Source organism: Artemia franciscana, chromosome 5 (genome assembly GCF_032884065.1).
Source record: "Artemia franciscana chromosome 5, ASM3288406v1, whole genome shotgun sequence".
NCBI lineage: Eukaryota > Metazoa > Arthropoda > Branchiopoda > Anostraca > Artemiidae > Artemia > Artemia franciscana.
Genome location: NC_088867.1, coordinates 40,169,352 through 40,191,616, shown reverse-complemented (window position 1 = coordinate 40,191,616; position 22,265 = coordinate 40,169,352). Strand labels below are relative to the sequence as shown.

The following is a 22,265-nucleotide window of genomic DNA, read 5'->3' as shown; positions in this document are numbered from 1 at the left end:
AAAAATAAAGGAGAAAAACAAAACTAAAAAACGAATGTATATACAGACCGGGACACCGGGATACAAATGACGACCGGGACACAGGGAATATAAATGACGACCGGGACACAGGGACACAACTACAACGGGGACACCGGGGGAAACAGGGGGATGTAAATGACAACCGGGACACCGGGACAGGGAATGGTCGATTAGCAATCACCATCAACAAAGCTCAAGGGCAATCATTAGAATCATGAGGTATAGATCTGAATACAGATTGTTTTCCCATGGACCATTATATGTTGCATATTCAAGAGTCGGTAAACCTGACATTCTATTTATATACAAAGACAATGGGACAGCAAAGAATGTTGTATATTCGCAAGTTTTACGTAGTTAAAACTATATATATATATATATATATATATATATATATATATATATATATATATATATATATATATATATATATCTATATTCACAGGTGGGACATAGGGACACAACTACAATGGCGCGTAACTATTATGGCGCGTAACGACTTACGCGCGCGGGGGGGCTTGGGGGGGGCGCGAAGCGCCCCCACCAACTAGGTGTTGGGGTGGCGCGAAGCGCCACCCCAACAGCTAGTATATATATATATATATATATATATATATATATATATATATATATATATATATATATATATATATATATATATATATATATATATATATATTCTAAATGAGAGGTTCCCTGTTATTAAAACAACCAGTTCTCAGTCAACAACGATTTGAAAAAAAAGACGGGCACCCATTTGTGGAGTAGCCGCAAACAGAGAAAACCCACAAAGGCAACTAAGCCCCTAGCATTGAAACTTTTTAAAGGATCTTACCATAAGTCAGAGTAGAAATAAATATCATTGATGTATGAATGTTTGAATAGGGCAAATTTTATGCTAAATAATATCTTAACAGAAACTACGATAGTAATAGCTGGAATACTACCTTAAACTAGCTAATACCGGAACCAGAAGGGAGAGGGAGACCCCAGTCTTCCCCAAAGATTTTTTCTTGCGCCCCCATTCCTTGTTTTTTTCCTCTGTTTTTCACTCTTCTTTAAAATAAATTTGTCAATTTGGTTGATAACTGGCACCCTTGTCTCATTGCCCCCCTCCCAATATTTTGTTTATTGGTACCTTTGTCATATTCACCCCAGAATCGGAATTAGCTCCCACTCTCGGAATTAGCAGGCTTCACCATTGAACTAACAGCTAACGTTTTCCGACGTTTTAGTGTCTTCCCTCCTTATTTAGGCTTATAGTGTCCCGCTAAGCCCTTCTAGTGTGCTCATCTCATATTTAAACTTTGAATAAACTTGGATTGAGCATACCTTAATGTGTACATGTAAGACACGAGTGATATGTATGATCACAGATAATATTTGCATGCTTCACAGGTTTGTACCCTAGACAGGGGTCAAACCTCGTTTTTAATATTATGACGATGCGTGTAGACCACGTACACCAACCTGTAAATCATTTAGTAATTTTTATTCGTTCATGCACGTCTTTAACTCTTCTTTGGCTCCACGGAGATCTTTTCTAGTCCCTTAGTCTATGAGCTAAATTATAATATTTACAACTCAACAACACTCTAATTCCTTGCAATATGTCAATAAGACCAAATGCTGAGCCCCTTAACAGCGTGTCATATAATATGGTATATCGCCCCTGTTCAGCTAAAAATACCCATCTGCTAAAAATAGCCAAGCTAAAAATAGCTATGCTAAATATACAATCAAAAATACCAACACTGTTTGACACTTTCGAAAGAACTGAAAAACATTTTAGGGTATTTTATTTTTTTCTTGATTCTTGTCTTTTTTATTGTAGGTGTTGATTCAATATTATTTTCTGTGGGTGACCATCTTTGGAACAGGTTAGAGTATGATTTTATCCTGGTTTTTTTGTAACACTGTTTTTTATCAGTTTTTTCATTTCAAGGTAATTTTTGTTATGTTAACCACGTTTCTCTCTCTTTGAAATACATTTTCAAGACCTAGTGGGAGAGGGGATCAATTTTATTATTTTCAATCTTTTCTAATAAAAACCCAGGAAAACGGGCATTAAAAAAAAAAAAAAAAAAAAACGCCAAAAACACATTTTCCCCCAGAATTCTGACACCCTTCCGTCGACATGCCTGTCAGAAACTTTTTTTTAAGCTTCGATGCAAAACAGGGATTAAGCAAATAATTCACCAATATACTAATTAAGTGCTGTGAAATCAAACTGCTATCACGAAATACTAGCTAAATACTCATTGTTCTTACCTTGTAGATTGGAGTCTACTATGCTCCCTCCACACAGTGCCTTTGTATGTTTTCGGCCTTTCAAATGACTGTATAACACACACATTCCAGAAATAGAGATATTGCATATATTGCACACAAACACTGTGTCTTCAGAGGTTCTTGAACATATAGGGTAGAGGAACCCATTGCTATGAAGGATAAGGTCATCCAATGGCCACCCTCTATATTCTTCTCCCTAAAAATAAGAGAATAGTGATAGGAAGGAAAAGAATCTTGTGTACAATTAAACTTCAATATTATATGAATTTTATACTCGGTTATATATTCAATCCAATCAAACACCTTTGTTCCTTTGGAAACACGCCAAGGAATGAAAGTTTGAAACATAACAGAGAAAAAGAGCGTTGCTTGTGAACTGTTTTCACAGTCTATAGTGTTTACTTAGCCCATTAAGTATTATTCTACTGAGTTTCAGTTGTGAGGAAAATTTACTAAATTAATCACCATTAGCTTCGCAGTCGTTACAAGCAAATGAATAATGATCATGCTATATTGCTAACCTTATCAAATAATATATTTCCAAGATATCTATGCATTATATTTTAATATACAACATTAATTCGCATCAGACATTATGAAATAATACATTTAAAAGTTTATGACAGTTACATATTTCCTTTTCTCAAATATATTCAAGGGATGTCTTGGAAAAAAAATTCAGTTCAGAAGAATGTCAAAGGATATACTTTCCCTGCATTCATTCGGAAACCATGCTTTTCGAATTCTATTTTTCAATACATAATAACTATTAATAATAATACAAATCACTTCAAGGTGAAGTGGTGTCATGAATGAAATTGATTTCAGGTATGATGACAAACCCCAAAAATAATGCATCTAAATAAAGCTGTGGCTGGATATCTCCTTTTTTTTAAACTGAGAGCGTTCAAACAAGATATTTAAATAAGATATTATGTTGGGATGGAAAAGGTGTATTTCGGTTTTAAGGGCTCAATTTTATCAAAATATCAACACAGAGACAAAATGTGCAAGAATGAGGCAACCAATATGAATATTTTGCCGAACTGGGCACACGAGTACAAGCCTAGTCTATACTGCCATGAAGTCTAAAAAGAAATAATCCTTATTGATTCGTTTCCTCAGAATTTTGCTATGGAGTTCAATTTTGATTCAAAAGGCCCTCATGACTGTGAATTGGCAAAACAAACTAGAAAAAGAAAACAGAAAATATTTCCACAAACATCCCTCTCCTATCACCCATCTTGAGCATAAACATACAGTAGCAAAGCTTTAGAAGAATAGGCAGAAAAAAGATAGAATGGGAAAGGTTTTAATCCCAGATTGACCCCCAAACCGCTGCAACTAAAATCCACCAATATATTAGCAAACTCAATGGCTACGATAGTCCTATTGATGATAGGAAATGTGATATGTGTATCAACAACAGGTAGATTTTTAATGACAGTGAAAAGCCTGAACTGTTTGCAGAGCAATATAAAAAAGAAATCATGAGACAGACATACCTTTTCTGTTCTGACAAGATCCTGCTTGCATAAGCTTTCCCTTGAAGAACCCTGCCTTTTCAAGAGATGGAGCAATTAACATAAAACAACCAGAATTCAACTCACGGACATGATGAAATACATATAAATTGGATTATACCAGCTCCAGAGACAATTAAATTTGTACTTCTGCACACTTTATACGGACCCACAATAAGGTCCAAAGATCATAGAAAAGTCATAGCTAACCCCATCCTTAATCCTAACCAGCCTTCATAAAATATTAAATCTTACAGACCAATTTCAGTGCTAAAAACGCTAGGTAAAATGCTGGAGCGACTGATTTTATCTAGTGTGGAATGGTTCAGCCATTGCCATGCCTTTTGAATGGTTCAATGCCTAAGGTATCGTCATTCACCAAGAATCCCGGAAGGCATTAATGAATCTTGAATTTCTTGTTAAAGTTGTAAACCTTATTTATGATTTTTTTTTTTTAACGACAGAACACTTGCAGTGCCCAAGGAGCAATATATATTTCCAAAAAAACCCCACTTCCAAAACCAAAAAAATCCTATTTACTAGGTAAAAACATGCTTCCATACCGAATATTGCTTTGAATAGTTCTCCTCTAAATTACAAGTATTAGTGAAGTTGTTGGGAATTATTTTTTATAGGTCACATCAAATCACTCAGGAGTAATATTATCCATAATCTGGCTCTTCTAAAACAGCTGACTAATTCTACATGGGGTTCATCACCCAAACAATGATAGATTTTTATAAAGTTTATATTAGTGCAAAGATGGAACATAACATAAAATTTTTGCTAATAGTTCCTCACATATGTTTAACACACTGGAGTTATTACAAAGTTCTGCATCCTGACTACTATGGGACTTCACAAGCACATCCCAATTCTAGAAATGAGAAAACTGTCAGGGATCACCCCTCTATGGGAAAGAGCTTTGTTTCAGAGAAGCCAGTATTTCACTAGAGTACAAGCATATGGTAATCAGCATTTTGAATACCAGAAAACCTTTAGTAAACCACCCCCTATTAATTCTGTTTCTTCTTCCTGGAATCTTTATCTAAAGGAGTTTCTAAAGTGGTTTTCTCAGTGGATGGATACTTCTCCCTTTGTGGATTCCCCCCCATGAGAAATGGCCCATGTTGAGTGTTATACACTCAAGAGAGTGTATTGAGTGGCATACCAGAAAAGAATAAAGCATACTATTTAGCCCAAAAAGTTAATATAATCTTTGAAAATTGTGTAATACCCGTTTTCCCTATTATGTACATGTCTACACGGACGGTTCTGTTAAAAATTCAGAAGCTAGGGCAGCTGCCAGTATTCTGGACCCCAACTTGAACATTTATGCCCCTTTCTGAGTAATTCATCACTATTTTCTGCTGAATTATATGTAGTACGACTTGCATTAGATGCCTTAATTGATCTGAAGACCTCTTCAAGGAACATCCTGTTCCTGTCAGATTCTCTTTCATCAATTTATCTCCTATGCAAAATTGACTATCATGCTGATGACCATGACCTGAAAGGTATACGCCAAAGGATCGGTTATCTGTTTTCAACAGGATATTTTATTGCATTGCTTCATATTCCTAGCCACAGGCTGCAGATATCCCTCCCCCCCAAAAAATGTAAGGACAATGACTTTTAGAGAGGTTGTTAAAGCCCAAACAAAAATTGGCTACAAGCGTTTTGTGTTTCCTCCTAAGGATTTTAATCTGCTTTACTATAAGCTAAAAGCCAGAACTATTTTATTTAATGCTGATCTTCTGAAATGGAGAATCCACCACAGCCTGCTATGCAAAAATTCTTATCAGACTTTGGAAAATGCACAACAAGTTCTCTTTGAATGCAACCCAATGGATCAAGATTCAAGGAGACTGAGAAATTACCACCATCAATTGCAGGCTCCCATATCATTTGATGCTGTTATTAATTACTTTCTTTGACATGCCTTGGAAGCTACAATTTATAGCTTGATGATAATGATCCCAAAAAAACGACATTATTACTAAATTATTACTTACATTATATATTGCTAGAATAATTCATTAACCAGTGAATATTTTCTTAGAATTTCAAAGAGGTGAATGGACCTCCTAATGGATCCAAAGGCCTTGCAAAGATATGAAGAAGAACCTGAGAAAAAAAAATAGCTACAAATAAACCAACTTGTTAATACATTTGTGTTTTAACACATTTTCCTCTTTATATTATATTTTAAAGGGGATATTGTAAAAAATACCTTCAGTACAGTATGTCTGCTTATCATGTCTATGAGGCATAAGGACACTACTTTGTCCGTGAGAACATTGATTATCATGTCTATGAGGCATAAGGACACTACTTTGTCCGTGAGAACAGGGTTCAAGTCCTGGTGTTGCTAGTTGTTCTGTTTGGATAGGGGGTCAGTGGCGTGACTCTGTAAGCTCAACCAGAATCAACCCACCTCTAAATGGGTACCCAAGAAATCTGGGAAAGGTAAACAGGATGAGTGTGCAAAAACACAGAATGAGCGGCCCCCAGTCCTCTATAGCCCTTTCTGACTGAAGGGTCATGAACAGAGATCATTGCCAACAGTAGGGACTGTAACGTCCAATGCTGTATTCTTTAATCTTTTCTTTTCACTGTCAACCGAAATTTACTGAGAGGAAAAATTGGACTTTGGGAGGGGGAGGAAGGAGGGGGATTTACAATACTTTACAAAATAACTATCATAAGAAATACCCTCCTAGTAAAAGAAAAATATAATCTCCTCATTGTGAGTACCTATTATGTAGACTTCAAGTCAACTAGATTGAGTCAAACACAGTTAGTATAAACTAAACTGCCAACAAAAACGCAAAATTTACCTACTTTCCTGAGCATACTCTTTGATTAAATAAAACTCACATATTTCCCACAATACTTACAGGAGAAACACCTCCATCAGGTGGAATCAGCCTTTTTGCAACTATCCCTTTAGGATGATTGACCAAAACTGAGCTTGGGAATGAGTGCTTCTCAGTCTCAGCCATGGTGATTAAATGATGAAAGTTTGATGACCTGACAAATGAAACAAAATGTTACTACACATGATCTTACAGAATTAGAAGCAGACATTTGTTAACTGAATAGTAACATTGACTTGAGCATTAGAAAATACAATGGATTTAATGACATCTTAAAATGTTCACTTATAAAACCTTAAGGCTAACCATCTTTATTCGTGGCCAATGCTTTTTTCCATATGCTAGAAAATTGGGAATAACTGCTGCATTTTAAGTGATTTCGTGCTTTTTTTTTAGTTTTTTGAATAGAATTTTAGTAGATTGGAAATTATATATTTTTTTTCAGTTGATTCTGCCTTTGGTAGGTAGCACAACCTTATCCTTATAGCTTTTAGTAGGTAACACAAAACTTAATAAAACATTATATTTGTAATCAGCATAATAAGCCAATTATTTTGATATATCTATTGGAATCAAAATTCCAGTTTTTTAGTTTCAATTACTATTAAGATGCATTGCTCCTCACTTACAGTATGTTGTCACGAACTATTTGATAAGATGGTTTTTTTATTAGTTTTAGAATGGAAAATGATCCTCTCTAGAAGAAACAGTTACATAAAATTGTAAAGAATATTCTACAATTTCGAAAAAAAAAACCTTATACAGTGGCATATCAGTTTTATCATGCAGCACTAGTTGACAAACCCTTTCTTGTGAAGGGAATTATAGACACAAAAACGATATTCAGTGTAACCCCCCTCCAGAAATTCAAACCCCCCATGCCCTGATTTACACAAAAAACTCTGGAGCAATTTTTATAGAATTTGCTTTTTTTTTAACAAAGATACAAAGGGGAAAGTAACTTTCAAACTCTATGAGTCAACTTTCCCTTCCAATTGGCATCCCTGACAATTTTTAATTGATATAAGGTTTCTGCTGCAATGATGCCAAGATTTTTACAGATTTTCTGGATATTCTTTGTCAAACAATGCCCAATGGATAAGTTAATAATTTTAGCTTTACTTTTGAATACTTTCAAATTTGAAAGTACAGCTACTATTTAAATGTGGGGAATATGTCACAATATAATGCTACACAATCCATGGTAATACTTTGACTTATCCTTTATCTTTGCTTAGACAGTGCTATTGTTTTGCCCATGATCTTTGGTTCATCTTTATGTGGCCTGCAAACTGTAAATAATATTTCAATAAATCACATAGCTACTCGGGGCTATTAAAATAGGCCTTAAGCTAGGTTCAATTATGAGATTGAGCATCCTGTGCTAGGTGTGGGGGAAGTGGAAGGGGATATGTAATGCGGAATTAGTGGTGAATCTGGCTGAAAAAAGCCAAGTGTTTACAACATTCACCATCACCAACCCAAAACCCTGTTTACACCATGTTATTGTCATCTGCAGCAACCAGTTCCTGACAATTTTAGTAAAAACCAAGCATCAGCACTTGTGTTTAAGGTTGTTTAATGTGTGTTTATTATTTATAATGTATTGTGTAATGTTTGTAAATCTACTGGGAAGCGTGTTTTTTAATGTTACTTTTCTTCACTACTGCTTGAATTGCATCCCCTCATGCCCCCCCTCACCCCAATAAAAACACTGTAGCCACGCCCCTGAGCGAAATAAGCATGAAAGAACAGTGGTTCTTTCCACTGTCAAACCAGATTCTCAAAACACAAATATTATCAGTAGAAAAAAGAAGTTTAAAGAGCCAGTTTATAAAACTGGAAGTTTGCATTACAAATTGTGGAAAAATAAGGTTTAAATACAACTTAAAACTGGGCATGGCCAGCAATCCAAATCCACAATCTTCTTTTCGAATATAGTTGTCAAATTCACAATCAAGATTATGAATTCACAATCACAATTATCACTGGAACAACATTTTTAGAACCTTATTTATCAGCAGAATTGCAAATTTACAATCCAGACTGCAGTTTCACAATTTGATTTGTCAGTGAAAATGGCCAAAATTAAAGAATTTTATTCCCCATTCAATACAATTTCAAAATATACAATCCCCACCATTACAATATCATAACAGCACCCTCTTTTCCTAAGGAATTCAGAAATCAGCAACCTAGACTACATACAAAACTTTTTTTTTAATTTCTTTTTTTTAATCTAAATAAGTATTATTACTGGGATTACGGACAGATTAATATTCATAAATCAAGCTTTTGGTTTAGGCAAAACCTCTACAACTCAGACAGTGCCAAAATATTTGGATAAAATGTATCTTTTCTAAACATTGAGCTATTTAAGAAACTAGGGGAAGAACCATTTGAATCTTCCCTGACTAGCAAGTCTTCCCTGTCTTGCACAGTTCAAAGGGCTAAAAAAGGTTTCCTTGATATTGGACTAAATCTGAATCTTGAAAAATGTGATTTTTTAATGGTACCTTGCCAAATACTCCTCTTCAAAATATTTTGTCCTTCTGCCAGACTGCAATATCTGAAGCTCATCAAAAAGTCAGATTTGGATACTCTAAGATTGTGTCAAACTGGTCTAAGTATAATCAAAAGGCCCTGGTTTCTTTGTCTTCAGTTTTTTTGGGATTGCTCTGTACTTTATCTTTCTGGGACCTTCATTCTACAGGAATAGAGTGACTTAGTAAACTATGTAGATGTTACTATAAATACTGTAAATACCTGCTTTATTTACCTCTATTGCATTGGAATTATAGAATAATCCGAAAATACAGATCTCCCAACATAACTGCAAGACCAGAGGAGCTTCATGATAAGTTATCAGCACAAGCATATCAATGGCTTATCCCATATCATGGGCTCATCTGTTTGTTCTGTTGACCTTTTACCTCATTGATTTTGATGTACTTATTGTGTTGTACCTTTGTTCTCATCCGTTTGTTCTGTTGATTTTGTTGTACTTAAGCATTGTTTTCTTTTCTGATGTTTATTTTGTTTTCTCTCTTTTTACTCCACTATCCTCACATTTTTGTGCAGTGGGTTATAAATAAATAACAATTATTATTATTATTATATGGTTTTATCATGTCCTACACCTAAATAAAAAGAGAACTACTAATGTTTCTTGTTTACTTTTTCCTGAATTTTCCTCCTTTTTCTTTGGATTTAATTAAATCAAATTTCTTTAACTTTCCAACATAATCCTTCAACAGCTAGTTACAAGACCTTCCCCAAAATGTGGCATGCTAAGATCAGTGTTTGGATGAAAAACATGCTAAAACAGAATAAATCATTCATTGTGCCTGGATCAGAAGTAGTAACAGCTACACTTTATAATTTAAAGCCTGGAAGTCTGTTACAAATAGCTTAATTAGCCAAATTTCAATATAACAACCTAGGGAAACTGGACCACTCTAGGGGGACCCTACTGTGGTCCCAGGGCACTCAAAAGGGCCCTAGAGTGGTCCCAGGGATGCCTGGGATCGCTCTAGGGTCTTGGGATGATTTAGGAGAACCGCCTTAGGGGCCCCCTAGTGCAGAACCTGGCCACCCAAAAAGGTCCTATACCATTCTCAGGGAAACCTAAGACAACCTAGAGCAATTGTAGGGGCCCAAAAAGCATCCAGAGGGCACTCTAAGAGACTCCAATCCAGGGCCTGGCAGCCTGGGTCATTTTGCTAGCGTGAGAACCTGCTCACATTTCTAGTATATTTGAAAATTTGGATAGGTCTCTGCAAGCCACATGGCATGAGAACCTCATTTTTCCAGTATATTTAAAAGTTTAGATAGGTCCCCTGGTCATACAGTGTAAGAACCTGCTCATTTTTCCAGTATATTTGAAAGTTTAGATAGGTCCCCCGGTCACATGGCGTGAGAACCTGCTCATTTTTCCAATATATTTGAAGGTTTAGTAGGTCCCCGGTCACATGGCGTGAGAACTTGTGTGGGATTTTCAAGTATAGGCTACTTGAAAATTTTGTGAAGTTGACCTAAAAACACGAAAAAAACCACATAGGCCTAGTTTTTTTTATTGCATGTTTGAATCAGGTCCCTTGTCACCCCTCGCCCACCAAACACGCAAAAAACGAAAATCGTGTGTCCATTAGGTTGACTTTGGAAGTACCTGTTGAGGTTCACCCTCGTCCGGAAATTATTAAGCAGCAGCAGATCAGGATCAAATAGTTTGCTACTAACTACTATCCAGGCCGCACCTCTGCATACTCCTGTAGACTACAAGTCATTAAACACCTTAAGCTTTTACTTACCAGCAGTTAGGTGCTTGCTTCAGTTTCCTATCAAAAAACTTTTTCTAAACTCTCTTGAGCAAGTCATATGTTTCACCACATTTGAATTTTCGCGCTTTTGAAAAGGAAATTAGTGCGGATACAGTAAAAAAAAAATACCTAAGACGAAAACGAACCTGAAAAGCACAAAGCACAAATTAAAAGCAGTTGCAGTTAAGAAAAAACTGAAAATAAAGGCATATGGTATTGATTTTGAAAAAATGCCAAAAAGTGTCCTTTTTTTCAAAAAGTTGCCTTTTTTCACCCAACAGTGGCACGGTGTCACCCAGAGTGAAAAAGTGTAAAAAAGCACTAAAAGTGTCCCTTTGGCAACCTTGCCTGGAATCCACAGCCTAGATACCAATATACAATTATGAAAAATCGATTTATTTTTGGGACATAGAGCGCGGTAGCGATGCTAGCGGTTGGAAACAGAAAACTGGTATTTGTATCTAAATTAAAACAAGAAACTGGTATTGGTATCTAAGCTGTGTATGCAACAAAACAAAATTACGTTCTCGCCTATGGTGTTTTAGTACGATCTACGCGTCAGATCGTGGGCTTGGAGGAGGTGCCAGGCTCAGAGCTCTGTACCAAAAGCTTCTCATGGGCTAGATAGGAATTTTCATAGCTGTATTGGTATCTAAGCTCTGCTGGAATCTACAATAGACTCCTTTTGGCTTCTAGGAGGTTTCTTGTAAACACACAATTAATGTAACGAAATCAATACAACCATCAGATAAACAAAAAGGTTTTTTCCATCAACATCAACACAATCAATAAGTTTTGTTCTATAATTGTTAAGGAATATAATACTCTCGGTTCTCATATAATAAAAACAATTCATATAACAGAACAAAAGGAAAATAAGAAATAATGAAATTGGATGGCCTGTGGGAAGTACGAGAACTCGAGCTGCCTGTTCCCAGCAATTTGCGGTATCTAGGCTGGCTGGAAACTATACTGCTCTTGCTACTCGCTCTCACCCTCTTCTGCACTCTCATCGCTCTCTTCAAACAATATTATTATACACAAGAAAATCAATCGTGCTTTTGTACAAGCATCTTTCATCTGTTGCCTTATAATTGGCTTTAAATAGCTCGTTGATATCTTTATTAGTCTTCAGTCTTTTAAGTGCACGTTTGATATTTGCTGCTAGGTAAGCTGTGCTATACCATACAAAAATTATGCACTGTAAAGTCTCAGACTCTTTTAAACGAAATATGCAGTGTGGATCGTTCCTTTTATTCCATTCATATTCTTCCTTTTTTTAAAAATCAAGGTATTATTCGTTATTTTGAAATAAAAAATATTAGTTTCTCGAAATGAGAAGATGAGAATAGACGGTAAAATCCGTTTTTAGGTATCCTATGTCAGGTTGTATCACGGAAAGTGAGAAACCTGGCGTTGATAGAAATGGGTGTATGTACTGTAGGATTTGGCAACAAATCAGTAATCTCATTATAGTTTATACCCTGACGACTCGGAACGTGTTGAAACTGGATGATAATATTTCTCTGTTGAAGGTTTAAAGGGAAGGCTCTAAAGGTAGCACAGATCTGAGCAAGGTGCTGATTTTTACACCTTAGAAATCAACTGCAAAGCTGACTTTGAGTCTCAGAAGACAACGCACTGTTTTGATAGTGGAAGCTTTGCTTTAACTACCTTGAGCGCCGAACGCATAGCTTTAATCTCAGCACTCAGGATGGAAGATCCATTAGGTGGCCTTGTACAAATATGCAAAGACAAACTTGGGAATTTCGTTGCTGGCAGCTTTGGACCTTCTACCGAACCGTCTGTGTATATTTGTAGGAAATAAGGGTAATTATTTAAGACTTTCTGTCTGAAAATTACTTTAATCTGAGCCTGGAGAAAATTTGTCTTCTTATCCATTTTAAGCTCAGTGCATACTTGAATAGTCCATGGCAACAAGACAGCATTAGAGAGGGCTGAAGATGCATTGTTAAAGATGTAAGCCAAACCATGAAAACAAACATAAAATTAACTAGCAATCTAAAAATGTGTCCCTTTTTATCTTGTCTGCCCTTTTTGAAGAGGCTGAGTTCTAAAATTTAACCAAAATTTTGCCTTTGAAAGTTACATAGGCCCAGCTCAATTTTAAATGAAAAAATACATTTCAGCCTCAAATTCAAATAGGCTAGCCTACTATTTTACTATCCATGTTGTAATTTTCTAAGATCTGACTAATAGACAGAAGGGCTAACAATTGCCGACGTTTCAAAAGGGTGGAAATCGAAGACCAGAAAGAGAAATTTTTGCTAAAAAAGAGCACAAGTAAACAAAAAAAAAATATCACCACAAACACTGCCCATATCAACGTTTTAATCATGCAGTTCTTTCACTGCCTCATAAAAGTTAACACAGTTTTTCATGAAAATGTGCACGATAAGTTGTGATTATAAAATTGTGAAAGTATACATATTGTGAAATTGTCCAGTTTTTATTCAGTCTTTGAACTGTGAGGGCGCAAGCTGGATTATACTTTGCATTTAATTAGATTGCATAGTAAGTGAAACTGCTGAAAGAAATTAAATTACAAAGTATGACAAATTTTCTGAAAACAAAACATTATAACTTACCGACAGCTTGATCAAATACGGACAAAGATTTTTGAATATCATTTAGATTATGGGGAAGTAAGTTTTCATGCCCCGTAAAATGGTCTTAGTGTATATTCGTCTAGTTTTAAACTTTCTACAGAGACAAATTATCAACAAGGCAGATAACAATGCTGTTGTTAAACTAGCAGAGACCTTTTTCTAAAAAGATTGGTTTAAAGAGACCATTGAAATGTATCGTCATATTTTTAAAGTGGATATTCTTAAGAGGCACCGGAGTTCACATCTGATGGCAGATTTTATGGCCAAGTTTTACTAATTGAAATCGGACTGAATCTGGAAAGATGATCTTGTTCTACGATTTGCGATTATAGACCCGTTAGATGTTTCGGTTTTCCCGTCTTTGAATGTTAAATTTTCTCTTTGAAAAACAAGATTCTGTTAGCACAGATGTGGATGAACAAAACCGTCTCTGACCGTTCCTTCCTAAGCCATAAAATGCTACGGTTCCTATCATTTTTAGTAATTCATCCGCTAGTATGCAGTCTCCCAACCCCACTGAGCAGTGTGAGTATATTTCAAATTTAGGATGCTTAGAAAAAGTCGACTATGTTGAGAAACAGAGAGATAGGCTACTGGTGTCTACAAAAGATAATGATTCTGCCATATTAGCAGATGAAACTTTGATTAGTGATTGGTGATATGATTAGTGATATGATTAGTGGTTGTTTTAAATCGTTTTTGCCATATGCCTTTTAGTCCAAAATGGTTTCAGAAACAGGTTTGGGATAAGATAGACGTAAATTTATATCAATGTGTATTAGATGATATTCTCAATAGAATTAGAGTTCCTTTTCACCTCCTATCACAGTCTCAAAAATTTTATTAGTTGGATTTAGATATGTATTATGGTGAAATAATTCATGCTATGAAAGTTATGGCTTCGGTTGTGGTTCCTGTTATTAGAGTGTGTAGAAATACGCAAAAAAAAGGATGGTCAGTTATAGCAGGGCTGGGTGAATAGAAAACAGAAACATCGGCTCTGGTATCATATTTGGGATCAATAAGAATAATAATAATAATAATAATAACAATAATAATAATAATAATTTATTTATACCCTCTTTACATACAAAAATGTACACAGAGGAGTATGAAAAGAAAACTGAAAAATATAAAAATTACACTTCTAATGAAAATAAGTAGATCATAGCTGTTTTTTCACATAGCTCAAAAAACCACTTACAAAACAAGACCCATAAATGATAACATAACTCATAAACGTAATTCATAAAACAACATCCATAAACATAGCACATAAATATCTATTTTATTACAGAAATGACGACCAAAATGTTTTTCCATTAAATGAGACAATTAAGGGGAAAATTTATTCTATTTTCTTTCGATCGTCTAAAAAATCAGCCGTATTGTTGATCCATTTTAACAGTAATATCAGATATTCCGAATTTTCGTATAACATTCCTATTTTTGAACCATAGTGGAATTTCAAGAAAATATTTAAAAAAACGGAAAAAATAAATGTGGATACTCTTTTTATCACTTTTACTCAATAATTCAGAAATGGAACAATGAAAAATACATGAGGTGCAAACATTGAATTATATATAATAGCAAGTTTTTGTTTATCAATACGACCTATCACCCTAACTAGCAGGTATATGTTTTCCTAAGTTTTCCCAACACAAATGATTACACCAACTCCCGCTTAACTTTGATTGACGGATCAAAAGGCAACCCAAGGTAATTGATGGAATCTTTATTAATAATAAGTGATCCCACCCTAATTGAATGATGCTGGATATCACTTTTACTATTCGCCACTAGGAATTCTGTTTTAGAAGGTTCAATCTCTAATCCTATCTCTCGTCGATGTGAGTGTAACATATTAATTGTATTCTGCGTTGAAATTAAATTATCCAAGAACAACAAAATATCATCAGCATATAATAAGTGGCTAATGTCAATACCTTTAATCACATAAGAGGGTATGAACCGTGTGGCTGATCTAATTGCGTTATTAAATATAAAGGGGATAAGAACTGATCCTTGCTTAACTCCACGACGTAGATAAATTCGGTCTGAAAGTTGACCCCCGAAAAGATTCTCACAGATGAATTGTGACCGATCGAGAAGTTGCCCCTTTTCCAGATATTTAAATCAACAAAGAAATATATAAGATAGTGACAGTATGGAGAAGCAACAAGTAAAAGATATATCAAAAGAAGAATAGGAATAATCCGAAGTTTTTCAGACCAGTTTTTTTCAGTCAGACCGAAGTTTTTCAGTTATAAAAGTAGAATACGGCATTAGACTTTACAGTCCCTACTGGTGGTGCTGATCTCGGTTTCTTCCCTTCAGCAAGGAAGTTCAAGGGGGGCTAAGCTTACAGAGTCACGCCATTGACACCCGTCCCAAACTAAACAATTGGTTACATTGGGATTTGAACCCTCGCCCTATCAGACAAAGGATCCTGAATCCAGCGCACCAATTCACTCGGCCAGGACGTCTCAGATTTACACAATTAAATATATAGACACTTATTTGTTATAGGTTTATTTAAAATTTTTCACAAGTCTACTGCTATTGGCTGAACTTTGCAGACTTTCTTGAAAAATTTAAATAAAGTTCATTTTTTTATTGTAATAAAGTCAACAAAGCTATGCAAGGAAACAAACTTTTCAACTTTTTGTTACCAGTTTTATTACCTTTATTTACGCCTTGAGAGACCTACATCAGTCTTACGTCATTAAAAAAAAAGAAGTTATCTGTCGATCATTAGACATTCCTTAAAATTTTCTTTTATACATTCCTTTATATTGAATATGAAGTTTGAGGGGTCCCTTCCCGAATAAACTTCTAAGTAATGAGTCAGACAAAAGTTCTTTTTTTTTTAATAGCTAAAACATAATAACCTGCTAGAACTTTGAATATAATAATTTTGATCACCTGGATCTTGAACTGAAATATTTTATAATATTTATTATTTTTATTATTTTATTTAATTTTTTTTAATATTTAATAATTTTTTTGAACTGAACATTTTTTGACACATTTTGTGTCTCCAATTTCTTCAAATTTGTCATCCAAATTTCTAAAAGTGTGATTCATTCAATTTCATTCATTCGTTGGTTGAACTAAGTTCCAAGACGGTAAAAAAAACCCTAAACTACAATTTTACCCCATAATCTTATATGCACTATAAAATGGTGCATAGCCCTAAAGTATTTGCAGAATTTTACCAGTCATTGCCTTTGATAAAGTATGTTATGGTTGTTGCAACTCCATCACCTTACTGCAGACATTCTCATGTATATTTTTCAGCGTCATGATGGCAAATAATGTAGTTTTATACTGTTCACTGGAGGATATACGTTAATTTCACTGTCAAAACTATTTGTGACTACACGCAAATCCTTGGGTATATTCTGATTCGAATCCAATAGAATGCAATCATAGGGTTTATTTGTCGCCTTACTATATGTTGAACGTAGAAATTTTAGAGCACATGAATATATTTTTTTATTGAGAGTTTTTAGATAACTTCAATTACAAACAACCCTGTAAATGATATAGTAGGTAAAATTCAAAGCAAGTGTTCTCATACATTCGACCTGATGAAAAATGTTCTGTAGAACTAGGGTAATAGGAATCTGTTCATGATGTGACCGGACAGTAAAAAATTATAGCATCTCCTGAGACCATTGTTCAATGGGTTCAGCTAAATCATCAATAATCAAACATGAGATTGGTTCAATAATGTTGAACATATCGAATTCCAGTACGAATTGTGTGTCTGGTTCTATAGCCTTTATTTTATCTTATGATTCTTGCTAAGAACTGCGGCAATAGTAGATTTGTTTGGGTCTTCAGAAAACATTTTATCACAATTTTTAATTAATTTTGTTGAAAGTGTTATTTAGCCTGACATTGATGGACCAGAAAGAAACCATCAGAATGGTGTTTTAAATTGATACATATTGTCATCAACGTCTTCAAAAGCTAGACTACAACTAACTGTAAACTGTAGTTGTCTAATGAATAAATAATAATTTCCCTATCAGTCCTGGTACGATGTTCAAGAATAGTAATAACAACAACAATTTAGAATAATCCGTGTTTTCTTTAATTTTTACAATAAATACACAATATTTTTAATCAACACAAGAAAATAGAATCACAGTTTTAAAACATTTGTTTAATTTTACAATAAATATACAACATTCTTAAACGACACCATAAAATTATAGGTTAAAAATACTTGTTATTTTTACAATAATTTAAAACAGTGTTAATCATCACAAAAATGTCACAAATATGCTTATTAAAGGGCCCCTCACCCACGGAAGGGAGCTACGGCCGCTGGTAGCGGTTGGCCGAAGGCTGGATCCCCACTCCTCCCGTGCCAGCCGAAGGCGCTTTGGAAAAAATCATTAAGAAAATATTTATATAAAAATACATTGAAAATACAACAACTTTATCTGACATACACACAAAACATATTGATAAGAAAAAATCTTCCCACCGCTCACCTAGTATTACTATTTGAATTTAAATTGATTTTTCCAGACCGAGATGGTATCTATATTCTACACATTCTTCACATTCGTACACTTTTTTTCGATCGAATATGCGGTATTGCCCCTGGGGTAGTACTTTCACACCGCCCTCACATACAAAGACTGGGAGATATGGTGACATGACGTTTTTTTCACTCTAACTATGTAGTTTTTAAATTTAAAGGAGCGAATCGCGATGACTTTTGCTCTTGGAACTGAAATACTTTCCACACAGTTTCTACAAACATTCATATCGAAATTATTTTTGACATAGTATGTAGGCACCCCTTGCAGACTTGTTTTATGTCCTCATTTTTTGTTTGCACATTGTACACCTTCGGAACTGCAAACACACCATGGGATATCTAGTCGCTCCCCGTCTTGGAATTTAGGAATAATAGTTGTTTTGGGACTTGGCGCTTCACTAGCCCCGGATATTCAAACTCATCCCATATGGTAAAGTTCATTAGAAAGCTAATGTGCTTCACATTTTTCAAATCATATACTAAATGATCAGTTTTTATCTTTAACAGGAGTGAATCAGTGTCTCCTTTAGACACTTGAAGTTTCCCTCCTTCGGCCATTGGAGCTTACACACATTGTGAAAGAATGACAACATGAGTTTCTTGGATATTTATGTAATTGAACTAACAGGAGCAATATTATTATTTAAAACGACATTTCTTTTTTACTATGCCAAAAAACAATATTGGAGTCGGTGACAGTGAATGATCTGAAGTTGGAATCGGCTATGATTCGAGAACATTCTTTTGGGTTGGTTACAACGTCACATCAACTCTTATTGCTCACATTCTCGCACATTTTACCGAAGGCTGAATTTAAAATGAGCTGAAAGATTACTTTTTCAACCTTCATCTTCGCCTCTGAAGGTTTACTGACAAAATTTCCAATAAAAGTTTTCATGTATGGCTTTTGATCAAATTAGAGGGATTTATAAATATTTGTAACCCTGAAAGCATTGGATACTATTAATCGCAAAATAATATGATGAACAACAGGTCGGTAATTACTTTCTGTTTTAAAGGGGTCCAGTGCATACCCCATCCTCTATCAAAGATGAATTATACAGACTCAAAAAGTCCTTAGTCACCTGTCTGTTTATGCACGAAAAAACAAAATCCTCTAACGAGTTATGAACTTTCAAATTTATTTCACCATCCATTTGTAAAGAACAGCCTTTCGGTTCACTCTCCTCAATGGCAATGCCGGTGGAGTTTGTAGCACAAGGATCGTCAAGCCATTTTTAATTACCATACGGCGGAGAGTATTGAGACATTAACGACGGACAAAGTAAATTCATATCCAGAAAAAGAGCATATGACTTTTTACCAGTGTATTGTCCAGTCAGTTCAGTTTCCGAGATGCGATTCCTATGGAAAAATACCCTCCCGTAATTGATTTCTCTACAAATAGATGAAATTCATGTCGGTGATCAGTCCTATTTCTCTTTTTGTATTTTTAGAATTAAATTCATCACCAGATGAAGAGTTGAAAAGTAATTAACCAAATCCAAACTAAACTCCTGATAGATTTTATCCGTGTTTTAACACACAATATATAAAAAAGTTAATACTTCACTTGCCAAGTAGATTTCGCAATAATCCTTATCATTTTACACCATCCCTTTGCCCAAAATTTCTTAGCAAATTCATAGTCGGCAGTGGTGTATGGGCTATCGTGAAGTAAATAATAAAATACTTCGATGGGTGGGAATTTTCCCTAACGTAGCCCCGAGATTGGGTTGTAGTACTCATATGGATATATTCCCCTATACATTAATACATCATACATTTCATTATCTGGAAAGCACTGTTTAAGTAGGGAAAATTATTAAAACCGTGGAATTTCTGTACTTAAATCAACAGACTTAGAGATTTGGGGGAAAACTACAACAATCTAAAAAACAGAATTTATTCAAGCACGTTTGACCATTATCTATTGTTTTCCACAGGAGATCTAAGACTAGCAGCGTCTCAGATGATTGGGGTCTGATATTGTAAGAAAAAGAAACATCTACCCATATGTCAGCTTCACCCTTCTGACAATATTCCAACGCTGGTAAAAAAGTTCATTGTTACATTACTAAATATGTACTTTTGCATATATATTCAAAAATTTCGTTGCACAATGGAAATAAATAAATAAACTGTTGCATTTATATTTCTAATGTTTTGTTTATATATTGACTATTCGCACCCATTTAATATAGCAAACTCTTTGGTTTTACCTCAGCTATAGTTGTCCATTGAATAGGGATAGACACACAAAGAGCAGAGAGAAAAAGAAACATCGATTATGTATCAGTTCGTAACACCTTTCAGAGCTTTTTTCTGTGGGTCATCAATGAGTGGGAAAATAGAACTTTTGACTAAAATATTTCAGAATGGAGGAGAAATGGTGGTAGCAGAAGATCATCATCAAACATCCAAAAAAAATGTATACTATTTCTATAGTGTTTTGCAACAATCATAGGATCAGATAAGGGCCATTGAACCTCAAATTAAATACATGAAGGGATTGGATGTTGTGTTCAATTCGATTTAATCAAATTCTTGGCTTATTATTGAATAAGAACCAATAGAGCAATGCTCTGTGAAAATAATACAGTTTTTCAATAAATACAGTTTTTCAACCGTTCACATCATGAAAAATTTCCGTCACTATTGTCCTACATAATCCCTTTCACCAGAGTAAATGTAGGCAAATTCTTGCATTGAACTACACTCATTACATAATATACAAAGATGTTCGTGAATCAAGTTCCCTTATAACTTCAAACCAACAAATTTATCCGGGTCAACCTAAATTCCTGTTTTCATGTCACAGTCAGGCTACAAGCAAACCATATGGGTACGCTGTAGTTGGCCTTAATCAGAACACGTCGGAAGAATTGCGTGTTATTATTAATATATGTTATCGTGATACAACAGTATTTCCGCCGGTCGGTGATAGGAAAAGATATTAGGCATGAATATGCCGTTGAAGAAGTTACATCACGATAGAAACTTGTTCTCTTTTCTGAGTAGTTCAAAACCGCGGCTTGGGAGGGTCTTACTCAACAATATAGATCGACTATTTCTTAAACTCAGATCCGAGCTGCGTTTAAATTTAACTAAAGGCAACTTTCAACTACCAGATGCTATTGAAACGCAGACTAGACAACATCAATCCATTGTTCGTGCACTGTCTAAGAGAAAATTCAGTCAAAACAGATTAGAAAACATTTAGTATAGGCAAGAGAAGGTTGTTTCTCAGTTTTATTGCCAATTATTGCCAATCCTTTAGTTTTATTTTGCCAATCCTTAGTGATAGTAATATACCTGATTATCAGAAATTTTAATTTATCAAATGGCGCTTTTTCGTGTTGACTAACAAAAATCGTATTAAATTCAATCCAATAGTGTGGTGAATATTGCAGATGAGATACAAGAGTCAAATACTTAAAATTACTTTGTGTCAACACTGCTGCTGCTCGAAGGTCACTTATAAAAAATATTAGATTTATTACCATTCTCCTGATTTCTCAAAGTAATCAAATCATTCTAGGTAGCAACACTTACAGTCTGTTTGATCTAATAACTGATATTGTCTCAAATCGCAAGATAAGTCTATCCATTCACACACATTTTTTGAAATGTCTACACACATCGAATTTTCGCAAGGCACTTGTGATTGACAGAAAAGTTTCAAGAGAATTGACATCATTTAATGATGATTCTGAAAGGGATGATTTCAACACATTGATGCTAATAAGTACGCCTAAATTCAATTACAATAGCAGCAGCAGCAGCAATAATAATTCAACTTTAGAGAGTAAAAGAGAGCGTTTTCTACCTCCGTTACCTCTTTTAGTATAGAAAAGCTTAGCGGTGGACGAGATGGTAGTACACATTTACCTGCAAAATGGATGAAACTCTGAAACGTATAACTGCAAATGCTGCTGTGATGAGGAGTCTTAGTGCCCTAGTACACTTGCTCAAGTCTTTAATGTCCAACAGCAAAATGCAAAATCATATGTGTCAACACCACTACTGCTCGAAGG

General features: G+C 34.9%; 1 long non-coding RNA gene across 1 annotated transcript; it reads right to left on the bottom strand.

Annotated features, from left to right (window-relative positions):
- Positions 1–2,274: 2,274 nt before the first annotated feature.
- Positions 2,275–11,118, bottom strand: LOC136026779 (uncharacterized). Its single transcript, XR_010617423.1, has 3 exons — positions 11,026–11,118; positions 6,737–6,869; positions 2,275–2,509 (listed from the first exon to the last, which is right to left on the bottom strand). It is a non-coding gene; the product is annotated as an uncharacterized LOC136026779 (long non-coding RNA).
- Between the last annotated feature and the right edge of the window lie 11,147 nt (positions 11,119–22,265).